Genomic DNA, 15,474 nt, shown 5'->3' with positions numbered 1-15,474 from the left:
GCCAGAAGTGCACAATAATGTGCAACTTTTTCAGCATCTCTGTTGTCAACTTTGACATAATCATTGCCACGTCTGTGCTCTGCACTTTTAACAAGCACAATTTCAGATAGAAGCTTCAATGCTTGTAGCAATCACTTTACATGTCTACCATTTTTGATGGGTTATCCTGATCAAGTCATGAAACGTATTTACGACCATAAATGTCCGAAATCATGGACCACACCAAAACCACACTGACTATCTGTAAATATAGCTGTTAAACTGTGAGTTGTAGTAGGGGCAATCAATAATGCAACTTGCACTGAAGTAACACCTCAAAGCCATGAAGCTTTTACCGTTTCTTGGACTGTACAGACAGCATAAGCTACTCTCAAGACTCCTTCACTGGTCCTCAGACATGTGCAAAGATTACATAATCAGGCTCAGTCATTGGTTCACCTTTTATGTCTGGGCTTGGCTTGGTCCATATGTCTGTGGCATCAAGACAACCATGCTCAAAATCATCATATACATAACTTTCAGGCGAAGGCAGCAGTGTACTTTGATTTAAAATCTAAATCTTGCATATTTTAAGGTCACATTATCTGCGGTGAGGATTTGCTGCTCGTATTTGGTGCTAAATCGAAAAAATGTAAAAGATTCCCTAGACCTAAACCTGACATAGAAGAGTAGAGATAACATTTTAGAAGAAGACGTAGTAGGGTTAGGGATGAGTATACGAAGATTACTGTGAGTAAAGCTGAAAATAACTAACCGAACTAGACAGAAAAGAAGAAACATTGAAAAACTTTTTATGCAATAATTAACATTTTTGCTGCTACACTTTCCATTTGAAAGATCTGACTTTAGACAAACATATGTTTCCTAATCAGAGCTAGATGAAGATTAGTATGGTAGTTACATTTTTAGTCGTGGTATTAGTAGCCATAGCACTAACATTAGTGGCTCATTTTATACCAGAGAAAGAGAAATCTGTATTTTCATTTACTGGCATAAATTCTGCACATGGCATAGATGAAAATAAATTGGAAGCCTCATTTGAGGATTACATGGAAGATGATTACACAACAAATGTGTATTCTAGCTTAGTTCAAGAACACATACAAGCTATAGACGCAAATGATTGTTATGTGTGTGCTCACTAACCTTCATCTGCTATAGAGAAGGTGACATACCATTGCATACCTTTGTTGTATGCTATTACATGCAGTATTTTATTTAGCTTATTTTATAGACAACAGAACAGCACACATTTACATCCACAAGCAAAGGAAAATGGAACAGCCTGGCATTGTTTTAGACCTTTTCTTCCTATGGACACAGTAAAGGCTTATGAAACCAGTTTGACATGATTACTTAAACCATGAGAAAATATTTGTGTCATGAAGTTAGAAGAAAGATCACATATTTCACACAGTAAAATGGAGATGAAGATGTTCTGAAAAATGTTTGGAAAAATGATTCCTGTAAAGAAATGGCTGCCTGTTGCAGTTACCCCCCACTTTTTGCCTGATACTGATGCTGACTTGACTGAGAAGTGTGCTGGGACCCTGCTAACCAGGCCCCAGCACCAGTGTTCTTTCACCTAAAATGTACCATTGTCTCCACAATTGGCACAACCCTGGCACCCAGGTAAGTCCCTTGTAACTGGTACCCCGGTACCAAGGGCCCTGATGCCAGGGAAGGTCTCTAAGGGCTGCAGCATGTCTTATGCCACCCTAGGGACCCCTCACTCAGCACAGACACACTGCTTACCAGCTTGTGTGTGCTGGTGGGGACAAAACAAGTAAGTCGACATGGCACTCCCCTCAGGGTCCCATGCCAACCTCACACTGCCTGTGGCATAGGTAAGTCACCCCTCTAGCAGGCCTTACAGCCCTAAGGCAGGGTGCACTATACCACAGGTGAGGGCATAGGTGCATGCCCACTATGCCCCCACAGTGTCTAAGCAAAACCTTAGACATTGTAAGTGCAGGGTAGCCATAAGAGTATATGGTCTGGGAGTCTGTCAAAAACGAACTCCACAGCTCCATAATGGCTACACTGAATACTGGGAAGTTTAGTATCAAACTTCTCAGAATAATAAACCCACACTGATGCCAGTGTTGGATTTATTAAAAAATGCACACAGAGGGCATCTTAGAGATGCCCCCTGTATTTTACCCAATTGTTCAGTGCAGGACTGACTGGTCTGTGCCAGCCTGCTGCTGAGAGACGAGTTTCTGACCCCATGCAGTGAGAGCCTTTGTGCTCTCTGAGGACAGAAACAAAGCCTGCTCTGGGTGGAGATGCTTCACACCTCCCCCCTGCAGGAACTGTAACACCTAGCAGTGAGCTTCAAAGGCTCAAGCTTCGTGTTACAATGCCCCAGGGCACTTCAGCTAGTGGAGATGCCCACCCCCTGGACACAGCCCCCACTTTTGGCGGCAAGTCCAGGAGAGATAATGAGAAAAACAAGGAGGAGCCACTGGCCAGTCAGGACAGCCCCTAAGGTGTCCTGAGCTGAGGTGACTCTGACTTTTAGAAATCCTCCATCTTGCAGATGGAGGATTCCCCCAATAGGAATAGGGATGTGCCCCCCTCCCCTCAGGGAGGAGGCACAAAGAGGGTGTAGCCACCCTCAAGGACAGTAGCCATTGGCTACTGCCCTCCCAGACCTAAACACACCCCTAAATTCAGTATTTAGGGGCTCCCCAGAACCAAGGAACTCAGATTCCAGCACCCTAAGAAGAAGAGGACTGCTGAGCTGAAAAGCCCTGCAGAGAAGACGGAGACACCAACTGCTTTGGCCCCAGCTCTACCGGCCTGTCTCCCCACTTCTAAAGACACTGCTCCAGCGACGCTTTCCCCAGGACCAGCGACCTCTGAATCCTCAGAGGACTGCCCTGCTCTAGAAGGACCAAGAAACTCCCGAGAACATCGGCCCTGTTCACCCAAGACTGCAACTTTGTTTCCAAAGGAGCAGCTTAAAGGCAACAGCGTTTCCCGCCAGAAGCGTGAGACTTGCAACCCTGCACCCGGCGACCCCGACTCGACTGGTGGAGAAACAACACTTCAGGGAGGACCCTCCGGCGACTCCGAGACTGTGAGTAACCAAAGTTGTCCCCCCTGAGCCCCCACAGCGACGCCTGCAGAGGGAATCCCGAGGCTCCCCCTGACCGCGACTGCCTGACTCTCAGATCCCGACGCCTGGAAAAGACCCTGCACCCGCAGCCCCCAGGACCTGAAGGATCGGAACTCCTGTGCAGGAGTGACCCCCAGGAGGCCCTCTCCCTTGCCCAGGTGGTGGCTACCCCGAGGAGCCCCCCCCTTGCCTGCCTGCATCGCTGAAGAGACCCCTTGGTCTCCCATTGATTCCTATTACAAACCCAACGCTTGTTTGCACACTGCACCCGGCCGCCCCCGCGCTGCTGAGGGTGTACTTTCTGTGTGGACTTGTGTCCCCCCCGGTGCCCTACAAAACCCCCCTGGTCTGCCCTCCGAAGACGCGGGTACTTACCTGCTGGCAGACTGGAACCGGGGCACCCCCTTCTCCATTGAAGCCTATGCGTTTTGGGCACCACTTTGAACTCTGCACCTGACCGGCCCTGAGCTGCTGGTGTGGTAACTTTGGGGTTGCTCTGAACCCCCAACGGTGGGCTACCTTGGACCCAAACTTGAACCCCGTAGGTGGTTTACTTACCTGCAAGAACTAACAATTACTTACCTCCCCTAGGAACTGTGAAAATTGCACTGTGTCTAGTTTTAAAATAGCTATATGTGTTTTATTTGAAAAGTATATATGCTATTGTGATTATTCAAAGTTCCTAAAGTACTTACCTGCAATACCTTTCATGCAAAGTATTACATGTAGAATTTGAACCTGTGGTTCTTAAAATAAACTAAGAAATTATATTTTTCTATACAAAAACCTATTGGCCTGGAATTGTCTCTGAGTGTGTGTTCCTCATTTATTGCCTGTGTGTATGTACAACAAATGCTTAACACTACTCCTTTGATAAGCCTACTGCTCGACCAAACTACCACAAAATAGAGCATTAGTATTATCTCTTTTTGCCACTATCTTACCTCTAAGGGGAACCCTTGGACTCTGTGCATACTATTCCTTACTTTGAAACAGTGCATACAGAGCCAACTTCCTACAATCACCGTAAATTGAAATTAGACAAGAGACAGAAGGGAAAAAATTGTGTTTTCAGAAGAAGGAACCAACTCAGAAATAGACCTGTGGAGAATGGTAGTACACACACATTTGAACTGTCTTGAGGTTCATGGCAAATTTTACAAGGTGATGAACCAGTAATTCCAGGAGTTTATTCCATTTGTGAGCAAGGTGCCTGTTTCAAACCACCCGTAGATTGGGAGAGTATTTGTTATTTAGCTTTCTTTTTCCAAACATGCATCATGTATATAGTGTAGATGCACACAAACATACATATAGTATTAGTGATGGAACACAAATAGTGGGAGATATTCTTGGCTCAATCATCCCTCTTGTATGAGTGATTTTAAATGATGAAAAGATGAGAAATCTTTTAACAGTAGTGGACACATTGGCAACTAGTACTTTTGAAGCTTTACTGGTGTTGATCACAGAATTAGTGGCAATTAGATTAATGGTTTTGCAAAATCGGTTAGCATCAGACATTTAACTCAAAGAAAAAGGGAGAGTCTGCAAGATGCTGAAAATCAGCATTGCTGCATTTATATTCCAGAGAAGAGTAAGAAAACTTTAGAATACACGAAAAACAGTGCTGACTTGAAGCATGAATTAGAATCATTAGAAAACACTTGTATTTTAGAATGTTTTGGCAAAGCAGTTTCTGCCATAGGCAACTGGTCTGATACAGCAGGAAGAAGAATTCTAAAAAACAATTCTACTATCCACACTAATTTTTTGTATTTGTTTCCTGACCTCATTAGGAGTTTAGAAAGCTATCAAAAATGTTCTGGAGAAAAGAAAGAACAGAGAGAGACATGGGCAAATAAAAAGAGAATTAGAATTAAGTGATCACATTAATAAAGAAAATAAAAATCTGAAGAAACAACTAAGCATTTGAAAAGAGTGACCTTTTCAGATTTCATCTGTCAATAATTTTTCATGGTTAGAACCCTTCGGGGAGAGTTGATAGAGTATTTTAAAATATTGAAAAATGAAGGCAATATCGTGTAGAATTAACAAGTAGGCCTTTGGCGAAAATACAATGTCTTTTAATTACAAGAAAGCAGTAAGCTGACACATTTACACACATTAGTCTTGAAAACCTGATGCTGTAGTCTGCAAAGTTGACCTAAATTAGGAATGTGAAATGTTAAACTTTCAACAAAGCGGACATGGTGAGAAAAAGATGTTTGAGTGCGACAGAAGTTAGTTTTAACCTTCCCATAGGCATATTATAGTAATAAATTAAAATGTTATAACCTAATTCCACTAAATGCTTCAATGCACACAATAGCTTAGTTTAAGAATCAATAGGTAGCTTGTGATTTAATAAAATGATGTAGAAGCCTAACCATTGAACTGAAGCTTTCCTCAAGCAGTTTGATAAAAATGTTGCATTTAAACTTTGGTGTGTATGGATCATTGTTTCCACTGTAAGACAACAATGAAATATTTCTGTTCCCATGAAGACATCATTTGCTGATTGGCTGACATAAAGAAGACAACATGATGTTTTTTTAATAGTGCATGTTCTTAGAGTAAGTCAAACACTCTTGCTCAGACAATCTTTTCCAGACATTTGGACATTCTTTCTGAGACGCTTGCTGAGACTTTTTCCCAGACTCTCTGCAGGGCATGTTCATTGCCTTCATTGACTTTCCTGTCTGAATCTTTGCTGTTCCGAGACTCTACTGAGGATCTTGAACATCTTTTTGTGGAAAGTTCTGCTTTGATTGAGATGTGAGATTTGATTCTTTAGCTTCTTACTTTAACCTCTCTATTTGGATCTCTTTATGGGTTCTGACTGACACCTTTTTCTCGTCCTTCCTAATTTCATCCTGATATTTAAACTGGGTACCTTTCCTTAATGGAACATGCTTAATGCATTTATTCTGTATTGATTGATTATCATCATTTATAACTTATGGATTGATGATAGCCTATGCTAAGTTCAATAAAGATTGAGCAACTAAACAGATTTATAAATAAAGCTTATAATTTCACACCAAGTCTCATTATTGACTCTAAATAATAAGTGAAATTGTGTAGTGCAAGTAGATGTGAAGTTAAGAACAGTAAATCTACACATGCTACAGATACTTACCTCAATGATACTGGGGCAATTTGATGGCTTGGAGCCATTATTTTGTACCCTCAGCATTGTAATTTACACCCATGATCAGAATATTTCCTAAGGAATTATCCCTATATCAATAAAAATGCCCAGCTACCACCATCACATTGATCTACACCTGCACCAATGTGATGGATGGAGAAGGTCAGTTGCCCCACCTTGCTTCTTTATCCTCTTAAATGTTTGTGTTTAAGTAGAAAGCAGCGACATGTTCCTCCCACTGGACAAATTTAGTTTCCAAGTAGAATTTTTAATCTAAAATACTTTCAAGTTGAATATTTCGTGACTGGGTGAATTGAAACTTGGGGGCATATTTATACTTGTTTTGCACTGAATTTGCGTCATATTTGTATGCAAATTCGGTGCAAAACTAACTCCATATTTATACTTTGATGCTAGACCCATCTCGCCCCAAAGTTATGGAGTTAAAGCCATTTTTTGGACGTGGAAACCTACTTTGCGTCAATGAGATGCAAAGTAGACGCTCCCGTGCAAAAAATCACTCTATGGCCTAAGTGCCATATTTATCCCCGTGCTAAAATCACGCACAGGGAGGAGAGGGGTCAAATCCAGGTGCAAAGCTTGTTTTGCACCATTATTTAACACCTTGGTCACAGCAGACGTTAGGGGACCTGTGGGCCTATTTCCATGGTGGAACACCATGGAATAATCCCGGAGGTGCCATCCCCAGGCCCGAGGGGCACCCCCACCCACACCAGAGGGACAGCGGAGGATGGGGGACCCCATCCCAGCTAAGTACAGGTAAGTATTTTTTTTTAAGTGCCATTAGGGGCCCTGAAATGGGGCCCCCTACATGGCACTGGGTGCAATGGCCATGCCCAGGGGACCCTGGTCCCCTGTGCTGGCCATTGGGGTGGTGGACATAACTCCTGTCTTTTCTAAGACAGAGTCATGGGATATGGATGGTTTTGCATCAGAAAATCATGCCAGGCAGGTTAGAGTCATTTCTTTTACTCTAACCTGCCTAACATCATTTTTTGGTGCAAAACCCCCTTCTTCCATACTGTCAGCCCGTAATTTTTTTTACAGTAGCCTACCCTTTGCACCGGCTTGCACCATTCCATAAATATGGTGCCCAGCTGGTGCTCAGAAATGGTGCAAGCCGGTGCTAAAACTTTTTGGTACAACAATGTGTTAGTGCAGTTTTGCACCAAAAAGTATAAATCATGGCCTTACTGTTTAGGATACTCGGGGCATATTTATACTCTGTTTGCACCGCATTTGCATCATTTTCTTTTACGTGACTGCGGTGCAACCTTAACTCCATATTTATATTTTGATGCTACACCAGTCTAATGTCAAAATATTGGAGTTTGCATCATTTTTTGGTTGCATGAACCCAAATTGTGTCAATGGGATGCAAGGTAGGTGTTCCCATCCAAAGAATGACGCTATCCCTATAGTGCCATATTTATCCCCTCCCCCGTGCTAAAATGACACGGGGTGGGAGGCAGACCCAAATAATGGCACTAAGCTTTCTTAGCACCATTATTTAATGCTTAGGTCAGACTAGGCGTTAGGGGGCCTGTGGACCCATTTCCATGGTCAAACACCATGGAATGGGTCCACAGGTGCCCACCCCAAGCCCCAGGAACACCCACACCAGAGGGACACGACAGGATGCGGGACCCAATCCCATGTAAGTAGGGTTAGTATAGGTAGGTATTTCTTTAAAACAATTCTTAGTGCCATTGGGGGCCCTGACATGGGGCCCTCTGCATGGCACTGGGTGCAGTGGCCAGGTCCAGGGGACATTGGTCCCCTGTGCTGGCCAAGACAGGAGGCATGTTTTTGGATGGTTGTGCGTCTGGAAATGACGCAAGGCTGGCTAGTGGCATTTTTTTGCCTCTAACCAGCCTAGCATCATTATCTGTCGCACAACCTCTTTTTCCCATATCGTCACCCGGCTAGTGTCTTTTTTTTTATACTAGCCCAAGCAAGCCAGAGCTAAACGTTTTGATGCAAAACTGCGTTGGCACAGTTTTGAATCAAAAACTAAAAAAATGCACCTCGGAATTCTGTTGTAGTTATGAGTCCAAACTATTTGATATCTCAATGGATTTTATGGGGTCAATCCAAGGATATTGCCTTTGAGGAAAAGTAGGCTGGTGCGGTAAACTATGGGAATTCATCCACCATTGCCAAATCACCCAATAGGCATAGTACATTCTGCGTATTGTTGCTGCTGCCAAGTGTTTATTCATACAAGATATTGCAAGTGTTTGAGCTGTCTCAGAGAGCATTGCTGCTCAACTTGGTTGTGTGTCAGAATATTGTAGTCAGAAATACTGTACAAAAGAAATTTCCCATTAGGTGTAGATTTTCTATTTTTACCTACAACAGGATGATATATTTGCAAATGATATATAATAAAATATATTTATACCAGGGATATTCTGATAATATTATTCTTGTATCTCACCGTTCAACCTTCATGGCATGACCCTGTGCAAAACGAGGAATCCTCTCACGATGGGCTCGAAAGTATTTTGCATTATACCAATATTAATACAATTTGATGGCCATCTGCTCACTATTGCCCCGAAGTGTCTGCTTTCTGAAATACCCCAGCCAAAATCAAATATAAGAGGTTGCAAGAGGCCACAGTTGCCTATCTGCTACCTGCAGGGGCCCAGCCATTGGCACACTGGGATTAATTTACTCTTGGTGTCATTGCTGCTTTGGGATCTGTTTACTATCAACAGGACTTCAGCCAGTGTCACGCTATCATCTGCCATAGGGTGTCACTGCTGCATCAGTTTATCATTGCTGTTCCCCGGATTTACGGCCTACCATTTTTCAGTCGGGCCCCTAGTCCACTTGAATGCGCTTATTCTGTCTTTTTCGTGTGGAAAAACGTTTGTATACCCACCTCAAGAAATAAAACATTAACAGTCGGCCTTCTTGGTGCTTAACTCGGTACGCTGAAAAACCAAAGCAGACCTTCTCAGTATTGAAAAGCTGGGCATTCCGTGTTTCGCATTATAGGCAAGTAGCCCCCACTTCAGCACCTCTATCGCGATATGTATTGTTCCCCTCGTCTCTGGACTTCTGAAAGGACATGAGAAAAATAGGGGTTTAACAAAACCATTATCCATGTGCATGTGAATGCCTCCCATGCCATCGACGTTTACTCTCAACAACTTCACAACTCCCATTTGCTTAAAAACATATATTAGATAGGCAGTTCAAGGAAACGCTTAACATTTACGAAAAATAAATGTATGCCCCCAGGTACAAATTTTTCGGTTTTAATAACTACACTAGTTTGGTCCCCAATTATGTGCTTGGTATTTTTATCACTTTCATTCACTACTGCATACGTGGACAGATCTTTCCTCACTTGTACATATGTAGGAATAAGATTCTAGAAATGCCCACCAAATGTCAATGATACCTCCAAATGCTAAAGGGGCAACCAAAAGCCAGGCGTGGCAGTCGGAGACCAAGGGATGCCCACCGTAATCAAGGGGTGGCCACCAGATACTGTTAATGCCCACCTTATGCCATATACGCCCACCTCATATTAAGAGCCACCTTATGCCAGGGATCTCAGGTTCTTGCTAAGAATCTCTGCCTTACACCATGAATACCAACCTTACGCCAGTGACCTTCATCTTATGCCACAGATACCCATGTAACAGAGAGTAGATGAACACCCTATTCTGGGGATATCAACGCAGGCTTCGGAATCAAGTATAAATCTACTTATATCCTCGGAGGAAACCTTGATTAGCAAATAGTTATCAGGGGAAGATTTATGGAAAGTGCGCCTCTTAGCACCCCCGCTACTGTCACATGTGTGCGGCATATTTAAAATACAGCCCGCCATTGCACAGCATAGAGGGCAATAGCGTCATTTTTTTTTTTTGTACACTATTGATGTACTCTGCAGGAGTAGCACCAACATGTTGGTGATGCTCCTGCAGAGTACATAGGGGCCCAAAATGGTATGCCCCCTTTTAACCCCTGCTCTGAGCAGGCGTTAAAGGTGCCCAAAAAATGGCGCAAGGAAATCTCTTAGATTTCCTTGTTCTATTTTTTTGTCCCTCCTAACGGGGGAACGGCCCCCTTGCATACATTATGCCTGGCACAAACATAATGTGGCACAAGGGCTTTCAAAGTGGTGCAATGCATGCATTGCACCACTTTGTAAATATGTCCGAGGCAAAATGCCACTCTAGTGCGCCTTAATGTAAAAGAAATGACACTGTGGCAGTGTTAAGGTGGGCTAGGGCTCTCAAATATGTCCCTCAATCTTTAAAATGGGCTGGAGCCCACCTCTTTAAAAGCAGCAGTTTTCCTCCAACATTTAGATTATTTGCATAAGGACAGTTGAGGCTCAAGCTGTCATGGTTGCATTCTTATAGAGCATTCACAACTTCAAGGTCTTTCTGCAGACAAATCAGAGGCTGGTCATCACAAGGAGCAAAGCAACAAGGTGAAAGATTGAAATGTGGAGTTCTTTTCTCTTTCTCTGTTTCCAACTGCTAGATACATTCTGGGATTGAAGGGGAAGGAAGCACTGTTGCACTTGGGGGCAGATAGTTCCAATAGCAAACAAATGGAAACACTGTCCCATCCAACATTGCTGTCTGATGCAGAGTGCCTTAGGGAGCAGTGACCACTACCCCTACAGTCAGAAGAGGTGAACTGGATAGGGAGTCAGAGTTTAGCATTTCCTCAACGTCTTCTCCCATTAAGAGGTTAAAATGGAGTCTAACTTACCTTTGTTATTGGAGAAGCTCTGGCAGAAAAATGTACATAGACTTTATATATTTTTTCCTGTAGACTTTTAGAAAGAAACAAAATGGGTCTTACAGTGTAGTTGAGGAAGTATTTTGTTTTGAAATACATTTGTATTTCAGCTTTAAATCCAAAACAGTGTTTTTTTGTGGTCTTGGACAAGACCTCCAACGCGAGAAACAAGTTTACGCCTACATGGTGAAGTGACTAACTAGCTAAAAGCCAACTATCTCAAGCTCAACAGCCGCAAGACAGAAGTAGTGGTATTCGGAAACAACCCCTCACCATTGGACACAACTGGTGCCATGCCAAACTCGGATCCACATCCAGCACCCATGCCAGCAACCTTGTAAACACCATCAACAGCAAACTGGACCGGACCACACAAGTCAACGCCTTCACTGCATCATACTGTCACACCCTGAAGATGCTGAGGAAGATCTTCAAATGGCTCACAAGTGATACCAAGAAAATAGTCACTCATGCCCTAGTCGCCAGCAAGTCAGAAAGGGAACACCTCTGTACACCGTGATCACCAAGCAACTCACCAGAAAACTACAGATTATCCAGAACTCAGCAGCAGCCAGACTTATCCTTGTCCTCCTACATACAACTAACACTACACCAAACTTCAGGGAGCTCTCCTGGCTCCCAATACACAAATGTGCTCATTTCAAACTTCTCACACACACATTCAAGACACTACACAACTTAGGCCCCACCTACCTTAACAGGCACATTTCCTTCCACTAACCACATAAACATTTCTGCTCCCAGGACTCCTACTCACACACATCCCATGCATACGCAGAACCAGATCAGGAGAACAGGTGTTCTCTTACAACAACCCTAAAGATGTGGAACAACCTTCGACTCCACATCAGACCCTCTTCTCTCTTTGAATTCCTCAAGAAATGAAAGATCTGTCTTTTCAACTAACCAGCCTACCCTATGCAGGGGTTAGGCACACTCACCTGCATAGTACCACAGTACCGTCATTTGGGATAGTGTGCTTTTCGAGTACACATAATGCAACATAACATAGCCTAATAAAGATGTTTTTATTTTGCGATTCATTGTGCTCGGTCACCATTTTGCAGCACTGTAAATGACAAGTTTTTGAACACCATATTTAATAGTACTCAATTTGTGGACCTTTAGATGATTGACTGCAGGGTCTGCCTCATCGGGATCTAAACCCGTGACTTCAGGGTACAGTAGGTTTTAGCATCAAGAGCTGACATAGAAGCCATCTTGCTGGACATGAGTATTTCTATAGATACCCATTTAAGAACTATGGAAGAGCAAATACAATTTCAAAGTGTTGTTCTTAAATATTGGGGACTTTCGTCCATTTATGAATTGTGAGAATGATGACATGAGCCTAATGTGAGGGAGAGTGGTTCTAGATCCTTGGTACACAGAGGAAAAGGCTAGACTTCTGTTTTGTTCTAATTTGCGTTTCTTGATTTCATCATCAACATAAAAAATGTATTTCAGGACAAAGCACACGAAAGTTAACCCAGTAAGACAAACAATTTAAAAGTCAACCATATATTTATTTTTTGTTTGATAAACAGTCTTAGTTTTGCCACACAAGGCTCTCACTCAGTTGTGGTCACATAGACAGCACAAATAAGAAGTAACACAGGGTCAGACTGGCAAAATACAGTAGAGCAAGTACATTGAACGAAAGGCATATTGACAAGGAACATTGCATCAGAAGGTTCTGATCTAGTCGTCTCCACCATTTCCCCCAGATCCGCTCATGTTTACAAGGGCATTCTCTGGCTTCAAACACTGGTTTCTCCTGTTGCATGCACCAATCCACCCCACGGCACCACTTTGACAGGTGTGGAGCATGTGCCGCAGCTGCAAGTACTGGTAGAATTGTGAAGAGGAGAGTGTGTATTCATCCTGAAGCTCCTGAAGGGAGCACAAGTGTGTGTGCCGGTCTACACATCACCTAATTGCCTTATGCCGATGGTATCCCATCCCACAAAACCCTCCAGTGTCACTACCTTGCATGGCCATGTTCCACGCCATAGGGGAGTTTGAAGAGTGGGCTTAGAACCCCAATGAGTGTGGTGGAATACTGCTCTCCAGGCAGGAAGACCACCTGGGTTACCCTTGGAATATTGGAAGGGACTGGGGTTCAGTGTAACATGGGCATGATCTGGGGAACAGAGGTACCTCTGCAGCACCATCATATTGTGGAGGGCCATTTTGTCCATCACACTCAGTGGTAGTGATTGCCATTTCTTAAGGTCTTTTTTGGCTCTTTGTGTCAGAGGGTCAAGGTTAAGGGACGAAGTGATGAAGCGCAACCCATATGCCCAGAGAGTGGAAGCTCAAACCGCTGCAGGGGTATATCCATAAGCCAGTCTATCCAGTTCAGTGTCTGAGCCAAGGGTACCAACAATGATTTGGCTGAGTTAAAATGCAGGCTGGATGCCCTACCAAAGAGCTGAAGGATCTGAAGATACCGGGGGCCACTCGTCTCAGGGTCTGCAAGAAATAGGAGAACATCATCTACATACAGAGCAATGCGACCCTTGTGTCTGGTGTCCCACTGCCAACCCCGCACCTGAGCATAACAGCAAAGGAGACACAGGGAGGCTCAATCGCAAGTGCACAAAAGAGGGGGAACAGGAGGTAGCCTTGCTGGGTCCCACGTTGTATGGGAAAGAATTCGGAAATCACACTGTTGATCTGGACCCGTGCGGTTGGATTAGAGTAGAGTGGGCAGACAAAGACGCAAAATCAGGACCCAATTTCAGCCCTCTGCAGGATACTGGCCAGATATCCCCAGTCCACCGTGTCAAAGGCTTCCTCAAAATCAATGAGAAGCAGAGCTAATTGAAGTATGAGATAATGACCATGGGCAAGGGCAACCTGGAGCTGCCGGAGGCAGTGCCCTGTGCTCTTGGCCAGCATAAAGCCGCACTAGTCTGGATGGATGAGTGTTTGTAGGACCTGTTTGAGATGAGTGGCCAAGATGGTGGTGAAGATAGCTGTGAGGAAAGCCTTTATTAGACCCTCCCCTTCAGTCAATTTCCATCTCAAAATATCTAGGAACCACTTTTTGTAATCAAGTTTAAACTTACTGGCAGTGTTGTGGGTTCATTTTAGCTCCTTGCTGGATATGGTATTTGCCTTAGCTTAGGCTTGCGGCCTGTGCCCTTTCATCCAGATAATATGATCTGTTTTAATTTATTCAATTTTATTCATTTTAGCACAGCTTGTTTTAGTAGTAATGCTTTATTTTCACAATCACAGGAAATTCTGCGTGAGTGTCACTATCAGTGTTATGCATGACATATTTCCATTGTGTTCTTTTGCCCGGGGTTGACAAGAACAGAATGCGAAGTATACAGGATAATATTTTGATATTGCTGCCACAAGACTGCACAAACAGTCAAAGACTTATGTACATACCCATATCAGGCTTATTTTGCAAGAGTAAAATATGTATTTTATATAAACACCTTGTAGGACAAAAGGTGTTATAAGAGGTTCCAGACAAGATTTTCCATTTCCCCTGCATGTCAGTTAGCAGCCAACCTCAGCCTTTGTGTTCGACCCTGCACTAAGGTAACAGGTGTGGGGTGTGCTTCTCATGGACACTGCATGGACAGATTTGGCTTACACTGACATGCTCTTGCTGAGACTAGAAAACAGGTTTTATATAGGAATTATATATTCACGTTTATTGGAATATGTTGGGGTTGTTCATTTTTACATCTCTGATATATACAATCCTGATTTTGTTATTCCTCATTGTCTTAATCATTGCAGCTCATGCATTTTATCGTAGATTGCAATCTTTTCAATAAATGTATTGAAAACTACCCTGCATCTTCTTTTTTGCCTGTGTATGTGTGTAAGAGACTTGTATTTTAGAGAGAAAAGGGTAAGGCTTGGTCTCCATAGTTTCCCTGAAGGGTTTTCAGAGTTCCATGTACTAGGCTACCACAAATCACCTTTACCATTTGGGTTTGGGTGAGATGTTGATAGAGAGCCAAGAGGGTTGGGCTGACAGCTGCCAAATGGTGTGGGAGTGACTCAGTCACCTACAAGCAGAGGTGCTGCCACCCCAAAGCCAGAAGACTTGTTGAAATACAAGAGTCCTTATAACCGCTGTGTCCTCTTAAGGAATTTTGGGGCTGAGAGCACAGCATCCTCACAACTACTTTGAATTTTGTTATCTATTTTCTGATAGTTCAAGCATGCACCAAGCAAAAGATCTTGAAGCATATGTTAAAATTTCAGAAAAGGGGGTTACAAAAAATAACCAATTATAAATTGGCTAGAGCCTCAAAATTGTTAAAGTGTCAGTGAAAGACAGAGTCTGAGGTAGGGATAGGCAGAGAGAAGAAATGAAGTTGAGAGACAGAGAAATAGAGGTGAT

At 43.2% G+C, this 15,474-nt stretch overlaps 1 protein-coding gene across 1 annotated transcript in view; it reads right to left on the bottom strand.

The window, feature by feature from the left end:
• Window positions 1–15,474, bottom strand: part of LOC138246899 (mucin-2-like) — a 62,274-nt gene that overhangs the window by 41,784 nt on the left and 5,016 nt on the right. The gene's annotated exons all lie outside the window — the stretch shown is intronic.

Source organism: Pleurodeles waltl, chromosome 7 (genome assembly GCF_031143425.1).
Source record: "Pleurodeles waltl isolate 20211129_DDA chromosome 7, aPleWal1.hap1.20221129, whole genome shotgun sequence".
Taxonomy (NCBI): Eukaryota; Metazoa; Chordata; class Amphibia; order Caudata; family Salamandridae; genus Pleurodeles; species Pleurodeles waltl.
This window is presented reverse-complemented; position numbering and strand designations above follow the sequence as displayed.